The sequence below is a fragment of the Microcebus murinus genome, unplaced genomic scaffold (assembly GCF_040939455.1).
Source record: "Microcebus murinus isolate Inina unplaced genomic scaffold, M.murinus_Inina_mat1.0 scaf005_hap2_Mmur4.0, whole genome shotgun sequence".
In the NCBI taxonomy this organism is placed as follows: domain Eukaryota; kingdom Metazoa; phylum Chordata; class Mammalia; order Primates; family Cheirogaleidae; genus Microcebus; species Microcebus murinus.
In genome coordinates this window covers 1,152,501-1,159,378 of record NW_027438951.1, presented here as the reverse complement: position 1 = coordinate 1,159,378, position 6,878 = coordinate 1,152,501, and the positions used below count along the sequence as shown (strand labels likewise).

At 43.9% G+C, this 6,878-nt stretch overlaps 1 pseudogene; it reads left to right on the top strand.

Annotated features, from left to right (window-relative positions):
• Window positions 1-2,334: 2,334 nt before the first annotated feature.
• Window positions 2,335-6,878, top strand: part of LOC142866405 (Y-box-binding protein 1 pseudogene) — a 14,330-nt pseudogene continuing 9,786 nt past the window's right edge.

Genomic DNA, 6,878 nt, shown 5'->3' with positions numbered 1-6,878 from the left:
TTGCTCAGAGTCTGATTTGCAATGGTCTGGGCGCTGCTATAGCTGAAATGCAGCGGGACTTCGAAGCCGACCCGGCTGAGGATGAGGCCCTGGGGCATGGTGACTACACTGGGCGTTGCTTCCCTGGGCGGGAACATGCTGCAATTGTCGCCAGTCTTGCCTGGGCGTCCCCGCTTCACCATGTCTCAAACTCTTCTACCTACCCGTGTGACAACCATTGTACATATTCGGGAAGACAGAAGTCAAGTTGACACTGGAGGACTTGACTTAGAATGAAAGAATATTAGGGCTGGAAGGAGCCATTAAGAGCATCTTCATCTGGAACTTGAATTTCTTCTACCGCAAGCCTTGCTAAATGCTCCCACCACCTGTGCGTGAGCCCCCAAGGGCTGGAGAGCTCACTCATTCCCCAGGAATCCTGCTGGCAGGACAGGAAGGTCTTTGTGACATTGCTCTTTCTCTTTCAGTTTTCCTTTGTACATCTTGGGCTAAAGCAGAGTAAGTTCAGTTGGTCCCAACAGTCCCAGTGCCCTTTCCATAGTCCACAGGTTCCCCCACATCTCAGGGACTCTTCTCGGCTTTCATCCGTGGCCTTGACTGAAACCAGGTGCCTCCTAGGACACCACCGGCACACCGGAGAAGGAAGCTGCTCCCATCCTTCAGGTTGGGGAGGTGGGGTTGGCATTCTACTCACTTCCCATTGGGGGGCTTCGGGACACAACTCCCACCTGTCCTGTGACGACTCCTGCTCCCCTGAGGTAGGACTGGCCTCAGCACCGCCTAGCTGTGCCACCCTGTCTCTCTCTCCTCATCAAGCTCTTTCACGGATGAGAGATAGAGACTTCTAGAAACAACTTGGCTAAAGGGATATTTGTCATAAGGATAAAACAGGCAACCACGTGGACATCGATGTCAGGAAGCAAAGGAGGGCCAGATTTTGTGGGACCTGGTCCGCAGAGCTGAAAGTCAAGAATCGAGTTGCCCGTAGAACACATTGAAGGCACATTCAATGTCCAGTCTGTTCCCCTTGCCCTGTCAAGCTAATACCCACGTTCCAGCCTCCCCTGCAGCTTGGGGTGACCACGTGACACGGTTCTACTCAATTGCTTATCATTTCTCACAGCTAGGGCACAATTTCTCTGTTCTTTTTTTTTTTTTATTGCGGCATATTATGGGGGAACAGATTTTAAGGTTTCAATAAATGCCCTCCCCCCCCACAAGTCTGAGTTTCCAGCATGACCATCCCCCAGATGGTGCTCATCTCACTCCTTATGTATATATATATACCCACCCCCCTCAATTTCTCTGTTCTTTACAGCACAACTCGCAAGAGTTGTCTGTATGTACTCTCTGCTCTCTTCCTCTTCTTACAATGTCTCTGGAACCTACTGCATTTGATAACGTTTTGGCTGTTTTCTGTGCGCCTGATTTTGGCCACTGCCTCTTCCTCCCAGGCAAAGCCAGTGGGAAGCAGTTCCCCTGTCTCACCTCTCCTCAGAGGAGCTTGTCAGTCTTTGGGATTCAGGTCACCTGGTTGCTGTGTGACCTGAGCTCTTTGACGTGCTCAAGAAAAGTGAATATTTTGTAGATTATCTTTTTGTTTTGTTGTTGTTGCTCTTGATTTGGGAGAAACATTCTCTAATCAACTGTTGGGTCTCTAAGACCGAAAGAGATGGGCAATTACTCAGGCCTTACCTGATGTACAGAACCGAAAGAACTCTAGGTAGGAAAGCAGAGGCCCGAATTAGGGACTGTCTTGATGGAGATCCAAATAGAAACCGCTGCAGCTCTCCCTAATGCATCCCTGGGAGGATCACAGAGATCAATGCCACCATCGAAGCCCCTAAACATACGGGAAATTTAATACCCATACAACACCCCACCTGTCTTTTGCAGAAGACAGATAACTCTTGGAGAATGACAGTATATTATTTCATGCTTACTCAGGTGCTGACGCCAACTGAGGTTGTTCTCAGCATGCAACCATTATGCAGCGATTGTTCTGGCAAACGTCCTTCCCTCTACACCAGTGAGCAAAGACTGCTGACACTCAGAAGTTGTTTCCTCTCATCATGCTCTCCTCTACTGAGAAGTATTCTCCCTTTATTAAGTTTACATAAAATTGTTATTGCAAAATGACTTACCTTTATGTAGCTTTAAAATGATTCCATGGAGTACTACTCAGCCATAAAAATGATGAACTAATACCCCTTCTACTATCCTGGATGGAGCTGGAGCCCGTTCTTCAAAGTGAAGTATCACAAGATGGAAAAACAAGCACCATGGGTACTCGCCATGAAATTGGTACTAATCGATCAACACTAATGTGCGCAAATGGGAGTAATATTCATAGGGCGTCGAGCAGGTGGGAGGGGGAGGAAAGCATGGATACGGTGCGCGATGTCTGGGGGTTGGGCACACTTGTAGCTCTGAGTTGGGTGGTTCGAAGGCAATATATGCAACCAAAGCGTTTGTACCCCCGTAATATTGTAAAATTTAAAAAAAAATTTTAAAAAAACGGAAGAAAAAATGATTTCAAATACTATGTGAGTGACTTAAGAGCATGTAATGTAATCCCCCTCCCACAAGAATGTTACATCACACCTTATCAGACCACAGATGTGAGTTATAGGTAGGCCTCAACTGCTGGACTCCAAGACACACATAAACCCAAGATTTTGACAGACACATTGGGAGCTTAGGCTGTGGCAGGGCTACTCTCCGCCGGCCCGGAGCGATTCTCTAAAGCCTCGGCCACCAGGACTGCAGCACTGCGCTACTCTCCGGCTTTGAGGGACCTTGAGTGCCACTGCGTATCCCACTGTGTGGGTCAAATCGTCTCTCCCAAGAACCTCTCCTAGAAAGGTATGCCTCAAACCTCAATTAGACTTTATATCCATCCTCACTGAGAAACTAGACTTTAATACTTGGAGACTCTAAACAACACTGGAACTCACTCACTATGGGGTTCATGTGCCTCATCTACAGAATGTGTCTCCTGTGACACTTGTTCTCATAATTCTCCCCCTTTCAGCATTGTGGGGGAAAAAAGAATGTCTTTTTATGGAAATAAACCATGTGATTAGTGACATCACGCTTTGATCATCTCCTTATTTTAACCATACAAAACACATACAGCAAAGCACACATATCTCAAGTTGTGAAGCTCCATGAATTTTAACAGCATCAAAATGCTCACGTGATGCCTGTAATCCTAGCACTCTGGGAGGCCGAGGTGGGTGGATTGCTCGAGGTCAGGAGTTCGAAACCATCCTGAGCAAGAGCGAGACCCCATCTCTACTATAAATAGAAAGAAATTAATTGGCCAACTAATATATATAGAAAAAATTAGCCGGGCATGGTGGTGAATGCCTGTAATCCCAGCTACTTGGGAGGCTGAGGCAGCAGGATTGCTTAAGCCCAGGAGTTGGAGGTTGCTGTGAGCTAGGCTGAAGCCACAGCACTCACTCTAGAGCCTGGGCAACAAAGCGAGACCCTGTCTCAAAAAAAGGCTCACATGACCAGCGCACAGATCAAGAGATAGAACACAACCAGAACCCCCAAGGCACCCCCAGTGTCCTCTCCCAGTCAATACCTTCACCCTCGGGTAACCCCTGTCCTGGCTCAATTAACTTTTGCCTGTTTTTCACGTAGAGGAATGGAATCGTCCAGGAAGTACTCCTGTGTGTCTGACTTCTTTAACTCAACAGTATGTCTGTGGCATTCATCCACGTTGTCAAGCATTTCAGTACATTCATTCTCTTTGTTGAGCAGTGTTCTGCTTAATGAATACACTATTTATTTACCCTTTCTGTTGTTCACAAAGACTTGGGCTGTTTCCTTTATGTGTCTATTAGGAAGAGTGCTAATATGAAGTCAGTCTTGCCTATTTTTGTTAGTCATCTGTTGCTGCATAACAAATTACCCCCAAATCTAGCGGCTAGCACAACAACAGACATTTGTTGTTTGTGGGGGTCAGGAATTTGGAAGTAGGTTCTGGCTCAGAGTCTTTCGTGAGGATGCAGTGACATTGTTGGTCAGGGGTGCAGTTGTAACTGCAGAACCGGTGCCTACTGGTTGAACTTTGATGAGTGGTTTTTCAGTTGCTACAGACCCTCCAGGTTGCAAGACACAAGCACAGGCAGGCAAACCAAGTGTGCACAATTAGTGACCCTGGAGCCCACTGGAACAAAAAGATTCAACTGCATACAGAACCCAAGTACATGGACCAAGGAGTGAGGACCAAATTAAGAAGTGAGTGGAACCGTTTTATTGCAGTAAGAACTTAAGTGCCAAGGACCTGGCACCACCTCTCTGCACAATCCAATCAAGTAATGCCTCCTCGAATTTTCCTATCTCTCTCTTTACTGTCTACTTATAAAGCCTGTCTCCAGACCTCTGCTCAGGGAGACAGATTTGAGCATTACCTCCTGTCTCCTTGCCAGTTGACCTTGCAAGAAAGCCTTTTCTTTTATTAAAAGCTGGTGTCACAGTATTGGCTTCTATGCACGTCTTGGCAGTGAGACCACTGCTCAGTGACACAATCATCTGAAGAATTCTCTGGGCTAGTAGATCTGCTTCCAAAATAGCTCACTCCTGTGGCTATTGTGTAGAGGCCTCAGTTTCTCACCACCTAGATGTCATCTCATAACATGCTGCTGTCTTCACCTTGACAGACTGATGCAAGAGAGAGACTGAAGCTGCAAGGCCTTTTATGACCTATTTTCCAAATTTGCCCACTGCTGCTTCTGCCATATGCTATTAGTTAAAAATGAGTCAGTAAGTGCAGCTCACTGTCATGGGGAGGAAAATTGAGCTCTATTTCTTATAGGGAGGAGTATCAAAAAATTTGTAGACATATTTCAGAAGCTTATTTTTTCATTGTTTTATCTGTAATCTTACAATGACAAATTCTTAAACTATTTCCCTTGACATCTTCTCTCCTCTTTTTGTCTGACTAGTTCTGTCTAGGCAGACTGACTGCACAGCTGTTATCCTGGGTCTTCCCTCTGCCTTCGTCCTGTTTAATTCTTAACCTGGATCATATTTCTTTCTCTTTACTGTTTCTTTTTTAGTTGTTAATTTGTGTGTTAACTCACGTTTATTGAGGTATAATTTACTATATAGTCACCCTTTTTATACTATACTACCCTACACTACATTATAATAGTCACCCTTTTTAAGTGTACACAGGTATGACTTTTGGCAAATGCATACCATTGTATAACTACCAAAACAATAGAAATATATAACATATCCATCATTCCAAAAGTTCAATGATGCCCATCTGTAGTCAATTCCCTTCCTCATCTCGTGACAAGTACTAATCTTATTTCTGTCCCTAGAATATGGCCTTTTCCAGAATGTCATATAAATGCACTCATAGCATATGTAGCCTTTTGTTTCTGTTGTCTTTCATCAAGCATAAGGCATCTGAGATTCATCAAAGTTGTTGCAGATATCAGTTTGTTCCTTTTGTTGCCTACTAGTATTCATTTGTTGCTGGACATTTAAGCTGTTTCTAGCTTTTGGTGATAATGAATAAAGTAAGCAAATAGAAAAATTAACAAAAGAATGTTAGCAACTCATTCAGAGAAAGAATACTGATGGCCAATTTCATCAATAACAAAACCAAATTAAAATGAGAATTTTTTTTTTTTTGCTATCAGCTTGTTGAAGATTTTAAATTTGATGATCTCTAAGGTTTGGCAAGACTTTAGTTAGAAACAAGGTCTCTTATAAACTATCACTTGGAAATTTACCTATCAACATTTATTTGGCCTTATTCTTTTAAATTAAAGATAGGCATACCCTTTGACCTACCCTTGGGAATCTATCATAGAGAAGCTCTTGAATATGTGACATGGCAGAATGGACAGCATCATCTAATATTAGAAAGAATGTAAATGCATATCAATTACAGAAAGGTTGAATAAATCATTGTACATCTGTCCTGGTAGGATATTGTGCAGCAGTTAATTAAAGAAAGAGCAAGACAGATAGCTAGATATTAATACAGAAAGAGATGAAAACAAGTCACAGATCTCTGCATATTGGCTTTCCCACATTCCTTTTTTTGCAGCGCGCCCCTGCCATGTGAACATGTGGGGGGATATGCACAGCAACTACCTGGAATGAGCCACCTCCACTGTCAAGAATGCTCATCATGAAGAGTAGTATTAGGAAAAGAAACTTTCACCTTTTAAGTTGCAGACTTACATGTTTTACTATTTTCATTAAGCATGTATTACTTTTGAAATAAATATTTTTACTTTGGAAAACAATAGCCTGCTCTATTAAGTTAAGGAATAATCTTTCCTAGTCTTGTTCTTTTAAAACATTGGAAACGGATTTTGAATTTGGTGGTAGCTGGAGGGAAGGAACAAAATAAAGGGACGCTGGGACCTTTTCAGATAGTTCTCCAAAAGCTGGCCCACAATTGTAGGATTAATTCACTCAGCAGGTGAGACTTTAGTCTGATTGCTCACCCAGCAAAACCCAGAATTAGCCTGCTACCCTAGTCTCATAGATGGACTGCTAAGCTGACAGCTTTTAAACCCTAGTTAATCTGTATTATTCCTCTGTTCCAAACTGTCCAGTAGGCTCTCCTCTTACTCAGAGACAAAGCCAAAGCCCTTACAGTGGCCTGCAAACCCAAAGTGATCTGGCCCATTTCCTCTCTTGGCTCCTCACCTCCCACTCTCCCCCTTGCTCACTCTAAACCAGCTACACAGGCCCAGGACCCCTCACCCTTTATGAAACACACCAAGCCCAGCCCTACCTCAGAGTCTTTGCACTGCCTTTTTCCTCTCTAGAACTCTCTTCTCCTAGTGTTTTATCTGCCCCCTCACATGTCACACTGTCAGAGGGGCTTTCTT